Source organism: Papio anubis, chromosome 18, assembly GCF_008728515.1.
Source record: "Papio anubis isolate 15944 chromosome 18, Panubis1.0, whole genome shotgun sequence".
Lineage (NCBI taxonomy): Eukaryota > Metazoa > Chordata > Mammalia > Primates > Cercopithecidae > Papio > Papio anubis.
Window position 1 is genome coordinate 39,726,352 of NC_044993.1, and position 8,457 is coordinate 39,734,808.

Below are 8,457 nucleotides of genomic sequence, written 5' to 3' on the forward strand. Positions count from 1 at the left end.
AGGTTTCCTTGACCTAAAGGCAGGATTTATAGTGTGTACATGTTCTTACACCAAGGACAGTAAATAAAGTAGGAATCAGAAGGCATTCACAAGACTGGGGTTAGTAAGAAGTCAGTATGGCAGATCAGCATTCAAGATGGAGTCACTTTTGTCTCTGCAACGTCACAGTATTTAAGTTTCAGAAGAATATCAAAGAGAAGAGTAAACATCACTCATTCCCATCCTTTTCTGGGAAAGAGTGTGCATTTTCGGTGGTACACGGGATAGATGTATCATATTAGGCAGAATTATGACTTTGTTATTGTTATTATTTGGAGACTAAGTATGGTTTTAGGAGATGAGGATGAGTGTCAAGTTGACAAGGGGTAGACTTGTAATGGTTATTTTTATGTGTCGACTTGATTGGGACATAGGGTGCCTAGGTAAAACATTATTTCTGGGTGTGTCTGTGAGAGTGATTCTGAATGAGACGGGCATTTGAATCAGGGCTGAGTAAAGCAGATGACCTCCCCAGTGTGGGGGTCCTCATCCAGTCCTGTCATCCAGTCCACTGAGGGCCTGAATAGAACAACAGAAGCAGGGGAGGGAGAGTTTGCTCTGTCTGCCTGATTGGTTGAGCGGAGACATCAGTCTTCTGCCCTCTCCCGGGACTTACACCATCAGATCTCCAGTTCTCAGAGTTACACCACCAGCCTTCCCGGGTCTCCAGTTTGCAGAAGGAGAGTGTGGGATTTCTCAGCCTCAATAATCACATGAGTTAATTCCTTAAAATACATCATAGATGATAATACAATGATAGAGATAGAGGTGGACAGACAGATAGACTGATCAACCATATTGGTCTATTTTTCTGGAGAACCCTGACTAATGCAGTGTGTGTTTTAAGAGTTCTATTGGTGGGGGTTGGCAATGGGGAGATGTTGGTCAAAGGGTATGAAGTTTCAATTATACAGAAGAATAAGTTTTCAAGACCTATAAGATAACTGATTTTATTTTATTTTTAAATTTTATTTTATTGAGACAGTGTCTTGCTCTATCACCCAGGCTGGTGTGCACTGGGATGGTCTCAGCTCCTGCAGCCTCGATCTTCAGGGCTCAAGTGATCCTCCTACCTCAGACTCCCAACTAGCTGGGACGACAGCTGCATGGCACCACACCTGGCTAATTTTTGTACTTTTCGTAGACACAGGGTCTCACTATGTTGCCCAGGCTGGTCTCAAACTCCTGGCTCAAGTGATCCTCCTGCCTTGGCCTCCCAAACTGTTGGGATTACAAGCATAAGCCACTGCACCTGACCAACAGAGCTGATCTTAAATGTTCACACCACAAAAAAATAATTATGTGAAGTGATGGATATGCTTGATTTAATTATTCCATAATGTGTACATATATCAAAACATCACATTGCATCCCACAGAGATATATTATAGTTATTATTTGTCAATTAATTAATTAATTTATTTTTGAGACAGGGTTTCACTCCCCTCATCCAGGCTGGAGTACAATGGTGCGATTTTGGCTCACTGCAACCTCTGCCTCCCAGGCTCAAGCGATCCTCCCACCTCAGTCTCCCGAGTAGCTGGGACTATAGGGCCACACCACCACGCCCTGCTAATTTTTGTATTTTTGGTGCAGACAAGGTTTCACCATGTTAGTCAGGCTGGTCTCGAACTCCTGAGCTCAAGTGATCAGCCCACCTTGGCCTCCCAAAGTGCTGGAGTTACAGGCATGAGTCACTGCACCTGGCTGATTAAATATTTTTTAAAAGAGCTTTATTTTAATTTACATACTGTACAATTTGCCCATCCGAAGTGTACAATTCAATGATTTTTAGTGAAGGTACAGAGCTGTGCAATCATCACCGCATTCCAATTTTAAAATACCTCTGTCCCCAGAAAGATCTTTAAGGTTCCTTTGCAGTCACTCCTTTTCCCGCTTGAGCCCTAGGCAGCCACTAATCTACTTTCTATCTTGAGAGCTTTGCCTTTTCTGGATAATCTCTGTTTTGAGTGGTGTTTCTATAGAACTTGACCATGGCGGGCACTAAGGCCCCCAAAAAGAATTGGTAGCTCAGCCTAATGAGAGTGGAAAAAACCCACTCTCAGAATGAGTTCATTTTCTCAAATTTTCGGACCAGTCTGTAACAAATTCCTCAGATTCAGGTTTTCACAAGGTCATGTAGGCAGCTCCTCCCACCATCTTTCCTGTTACTAGAGGAAGTAGTGCCCTTGGCCAGAGGCACGCAAAGCAAGTGTTGGTCTCTGGGCAGCCACTGTAGTGGAGAGAAAGCCCAGAAACTCAACCAAGATGCAACACCCTAGCAGTGCTGTGCATTTTACCTCTTTTTTTTTTTTTGAGACAGAGTCTTACTCTGTCGCCCAGGCTGGAGTGCAGTGGCCGGATCTCAGCTCACTGCAAGCTCCGCCTCCCGGGTTTAGGCCATTCTCCTGCCTCAGCCTCCCGAGTAGCTGGGACTACAGGCGCCCGCCACCTCGCCCGGCTAGTTTTTTGTATTTTTTAGTAGAGACGGGGTTTCACTGTGTCAGCCAGGATGGTCTCAATCTCCTGACCTCGTGATCTGCCTGTCTCAGCCTCCCAAAGTGCTGGGATTACAGGCTTGAGCCACCGTGCCCGGCCAATTTTTTGTATTTTTAGTAAAGACGGAGTTTCACCATGTTGGCCAGGCTGATCTCGAACTCCTGGCCTCAGGTGATCCACCCACCTCAGCCTCCCACAGTGCTAGAATTACAAGTGTAAGCCACCATGCCTGGCCCCATTTTACCCTTTCTTTTTAACTCATTCCTGCCCCGTAGTCTGTGGATAAAGGAGAAGGCTTCAGACAAGGTGGTCTTGCCTTAGAAGGTGCTTACTGACAATTGCTACCTCACCTGTCATTAAACAATCCAACCAGGCAAATTCCGTTTTGAAAGATAAAGGCTCTTTTTTTTTTTTTAAGACAAAGTCTCGCTCAGTTGCCAGGCTGGAGTGCAGTGGTGCGATCTCAGCTCACTACAACCTCTGGCTTCCTGGTTCAAGCGATTCTCCTGCCTCAGCCTCCCCAGTAGCTGGGATTACAAGCACATGCCACCATGCCCAGCTAATTTTTGTATTTTTAGTAGAGATGGGGTTTCACCATGTTAGCCAGGATGGTCTCGATCTCCTGACCTCCTGATCTGCCTACCTCGGTCTCTCAAAGTGCTGGGATTACAGGCGTGAGCCACCACGTCTGGCGGACAAAGGCTCTTTTGTCAGAATAGCATGAAAAAAAGAAAAGAAATAAAAACACAAAGGCTCTTACTAAATGTCAACACTTCACTCCAGAATGTTCTCTTAGCAGTGCCTACATAGCTTGAAACACAGTCCAGGCCTTCTTGAAAAAGAGTTACTTGGTCACAAAAGAAGTTTCCAAGGCTCTTTTCTAGAACTCAGTTTTACGATTGTTCTTGTTTTGTTTTGAGAGTCACCTTCCGCTTTGTGCCTAGGAGACAAGTATGACCTTCCTGTTTCTCCTACATTAAAAAACCCCAGACCTTCCCTGTTGGTCTGGAATCATCCACACCAACGCTTGGAACCCCCTCTGCCTGCAATCCCAACATTTTGGGAGGCCAAGGCCGAGGAATCTCTTGAGCCCAGGAAATTGAGGCTGCAGTGAGCTGTATTCACACCACTGCACTGCAGCGTGGGTGACAGAGCAACACCCCGTCTCAAAAAAAAAAAAAAAAAAAGAAAAAGAAAGAAAGAAAAGAAAAAAGAAAAAAAAGAAAAGAAACAATGACAATGCCACTTTGTTTACAGCACATGATAAAATCAAACTCTAAGCAGGATGGTAGCCATGGAAGTCAGAATCCGCTAAGGAGTCTAAGTAACAACTTGCCTGCCAGAAAAAAATACAAAAAGAAACAAGAACCAAATGAAACTCCAGATTTTTTTTTTTTTTCTGCTCAAACCTACTTCTCTCACTGTCTTCTGCATCTCAATAAATGATGACCCCATCCTTCAAGTGACTCAGGCCAAAATCCTTGGCATCACCTTTAACATTTTCTTCACTCCTACCACACATCCAAACCACCATTGATGCTGCAGGCTCTTCCTTCAGATGGCAGCTGCCCACTTTCCAGGAAATGCACCACTTCGGTCCAAACCACTAGTGTTTCTTGCTGAAATGATTAAGACTGGTTTCTTTCCTTCTAGCCATGCCTCTCTTCCATCTGTTCTTATCCCAGGATCAAAGTGATTCTTTGCAATGGAAAGCCAGTGTTTCTCCTCTGCCCTATGTTTCCTAATGGCTTTGTATCACACTCAGATCCTTAACACGGCTGCGAGGCCCTGTCTGGTCCAACCCCATCTCCTCTCTAGCTTTGCATCCTGCTACTGGATCACTATGCTGCGGCCACATGGGTCCCTGCATTGCTGCAGAACCCTCCAGCATGCTCACTCGGCAGGGCCTGTGCACGTGCTCATTGGAGGCTGGTGCCTCTTCTCCCGGTAATCTCTGTGCCTTCCTCATTTCCTTCAGGTCTCTGCTCAAATGTTGCTGCCCCAAAGGCCTTCCCTGACTGCTCTCTTCTATAGTAACACTCCTTTACATCTGCTCCATTTACCCAAATTTATTGTTTGGCTTTAGCACTTATTTTTAGCACCCAACATGCACTTATTTTCCTATTCATTGGTGGTCTGCTTCCCTTACCAGAACGTAAGCTCCATGGGAACAGGAGCTTGGTTTGCAAGGCAGACAGACTCTAACATAGTCTCCTCTCCCATGATCCCCACTTCCTGTTGCTCAAGTCTTTATGTAATTTCCTCTCCTTCAGTGTGGGTGGGACCTGTGATTTGCATCTAACCAATAGCATGTGACAAAGTGATAGGATATTTTGCCCATGATTGTGTTGCTTTATAAGACTCAATCTTGGCCAGGCACAGTGGCTCCCGCCTGCAATCCCAGCCCTTTGGGATGCTGAGGTGGGAGGGTTGCTTGAGGCCTGGAGTACAAGACCAGCCTGGGCAACACAGTGACACCCTGTTTCTGTAAAAAGTTTATTAAAGATTAGCTGGGCAGGCCAGGTGCAGTGGCTCACACCTGTAATCCCAGCACTTTGGGAGGCCGAGGTGGGCAGATCACAAGGTCAGGAGCTCGAGACCAGCCTGGCCAATGTGATGAAACCCCGTCTCTACTAAAAATACAAAAATTAGCCGGGCATGGTGGTGGGTGTCTGTAATCCCAGCTACTCAGGAGGCTGAGGCAAGAGAATCACTTGAAACTAGAAGGCAGTGGTTGCAGTGAGCTGAGATCACACCACTGCACTTCAGCCTGGGCAACAAGAGCGAAACTGTTTAAAAAAAAAAAAAAATTAGCTAGGCATGGTGGTGCATGCCTTTAGTCCCAGGTACTCAGGAGGCTGAGGCAGGAGGATTGTTTGAGCCCCAAAATTCGAGGTTACAGAGAGTGATACAAAAATAATTCCATCTTTTTTTTTTTTTTTTTAGTCTTGCTGTGTCACCCAGGCTGTAGTGTGCACTCACTGCAACCTCCGCCTCCAGGGCTTAAGCGATTCTCCTGCCTCAGCCTCTTGAGTAGCTGGGATTATAGGCACCCAGCACCATACCTGGCTAATTTTTCCACTTTTAGTAGAGATGGGGTTTCGGCATATTGGCTAGGTTGGTCTTGAACTCCTGACCTCAGGTGATGCACCTGCCTCAGCCCCTCAAGGTGCTGGGATTACAGGCATGAGCCACTGCACCTGGCCAATAAGACTTCCATCTTGCTAGCAGATATGCTGTCTCCTGCTGGCCTGACCTGAAGCAAGCTGCTGCTTGTCAACTGCACAGGGGCAGCCTCCAGGAACTGAGGACCTCTGGACAACAGCTGGTAAAAATCCAAAGTTCTCCATCCTATTCCTACCAGAAAATGAAGTCCACTAACCACTGGAGTGGGCTCAGAAGCAAGTTCTTCTCCAGTTGAGTCTCCAGATGAGAACATAGCACTGTTGATAGCTTGATTGCAGCCTGGCAAGAACCTGAAGCAGATAACTCAGGGAAACAGTGCATGGACTCTAGACCCACAAAAACTGAGAGAGAGTAACTGTGTGGTTTTTAAATTGCTACATTTGCAACAGTTTGTTACACAGCAATAGAAAACTAATATAGATCGGTTTTTTTATTGCTCTATCCAGAGTACATAGGACAGGATTCAAGCATTCATTAGGTACTTAATAAATATTTGTTGAATGAGTATATTGTTACAGAAAAGCAAAATAGCAAACAAAGTGCACAAATGTTATAATATGTTACCAGTCATAAGAGTGCCCTGTCTATCTGCATACACATAGTCTATCTCTAGAAGGCTATACAAGGAAGTAACAGAAGACTGGGGAAGGAAAATTAGAGAATAAGAAATCCATGAAGAATTGAGACTTTCACTTTATACTCTTCTGAACTTTTATTTATTTATTTATTTATTTGAGACAGGGTCTCACTCTGTCACCCAGGTTGGATCTGCAACGGTGTGATCATGGCTCGCAGCAGTCTCCAACTCCTGGACTCAGGCAATCCTCCCACCTCAGCCCCCTGAGTAACTGGGACTATAGGCATGCACCACCACATCCAGCTACTTTTTTTTTTTAGGGACGAGGTCTTGTTCTGTTGCCCAGGCTGGTCTCAAACTCCTAGGCAAGGAGGTAAAAATAAGGGAAAAGCCTGGCCCCCTTGTTTTGCATTTTACCTTGGAAAAGGCCCATGTGGCTTGGCTTTGCACACGTCTGGGAAAATAATTCATAAAACAGAGGAAAATTTTTAAAAGAGGAAAATAAGAATGTATCCTTCTGTTGCTTTTGTTGTTGTTGTTTGTTTGTTTTTGGGTTTTTTTTTTTTTTTTTTGAGAGGGAGTCTCACTCTGTCACCCAGGCTGGAGTACAGTGGCACAACCTCAACTCACTGCAACCTCCGTCTCCTGGGTTCAAACTATCCTCCCGTCTGAGCTTCCTAAGTAGCTGGGACTACAGGTGCATGCCACCATGCCCAGCTAATTTTTTTGTATTTTCAGTAGAGATGAGGTTTCACCATGTTGGCCAGGCTGGTCTTGAGCTCCTGAATTCAAAAGATCCGCCTGCCTCAGTCTCCCAAAGTGCTGGGACTACAGGCAGGAGATACGGCGCCTGGCCCTTTTCTGCTTCTTTGTGATGTAGTCAAAACATAATGTGCTATTGACTCTAAAATTCTTTGTTTTTTTGGGGAGACCAAGGCAGGACAGACTCCGCAGGCACTGGGATTACAGGTGTGAGCCACTGCACGTGGCCTGAATTTCGTTTTTACTCTATAAATGTATCACTTACACATCCACCCCCAAAACCAAAAAGCTCCTATGACTTCCAATTTCAAGTAAAATCCCTTCTTCAGCACTTACTCCTTTACTTGGCGCTCTGCCTTCCCCATCCAGGAAACACCCTCGTCTGTTGCACCTGCCCCGTAATCCCCTTCCAGGATGTTTTGTGGTGAGCGCCTTCAACAAAAGAATAGCTACAGAATTAAATGTGTTTGGAACCACATGCACATCGTGCTTTGACTACCTCACACAGGAGCAGAAAGGCAAATTCTGTTTCCAGAAATGTGCAAAGTCAAGCCGTGAGGACCTTCTCCGAGGTAAAATGCAAAATGAAAGGGCCACGCTTTTCCCTTATTGTAATTGTGTAACCAGCCTAACAGACATTTAATCTGAGAAAAAAATTGAATAATAATATGGAGTTACCCTGGAGTTTGGTGATAGTCTAAGAGTAAGCTTTGAAAAATGTGACCAAAATGATTATAATCAGGGTTGGGGGGAGCAATTTCTGTATTTATTTGGCTGACATGAAAAAAAAAAACCCAGCTGAAAATCTGCAGGCTGACAAATGGACAGAACCCATTACAGAGCAAGACAAACTGAGTCAGAAAGGACAGGCTAGAGCTCTGGGAGGCCACACATCTTGTGCCAGAAATCGAAGTTGCCAAGCTTATCACTTACAAACCTTGTCATATCATGTTAGTGGAACGGTTTCAAATGGATAACCCCTGATCTGTTTTGAAACTAGCCAATATAGCTGGGTACGATGACTCACACCTGTAACCCCAGCACTTTCGGAGGCCAAGGCGGGTGGATCACTTGAGGTCAGGAGAACGAGACCCGCCTGGACAACATGGTGAAACCCCGTCTCTACTAAAAATACAAAAGTTAGCCAGGTGTGGTGGTGGGCACCTATAATCTCAGCTACTTGGGGGGCTGAGGCTGGAGAATTGCTTGAACCTGGGAGGAGGAAGTTGCAGTGAGCCAAGATCGTGTTATTGCATTCCAGCCTGGGCGACAGAGCAAGACTCCATCTCAATAAATAAATAAATAAATAAATAAATAAATAAATAAAAAGAAAAAAGAAAGAAACTAGCCAATATAACCAACTTAAAATATGATGAAAGTCATTTCTCTTAGGG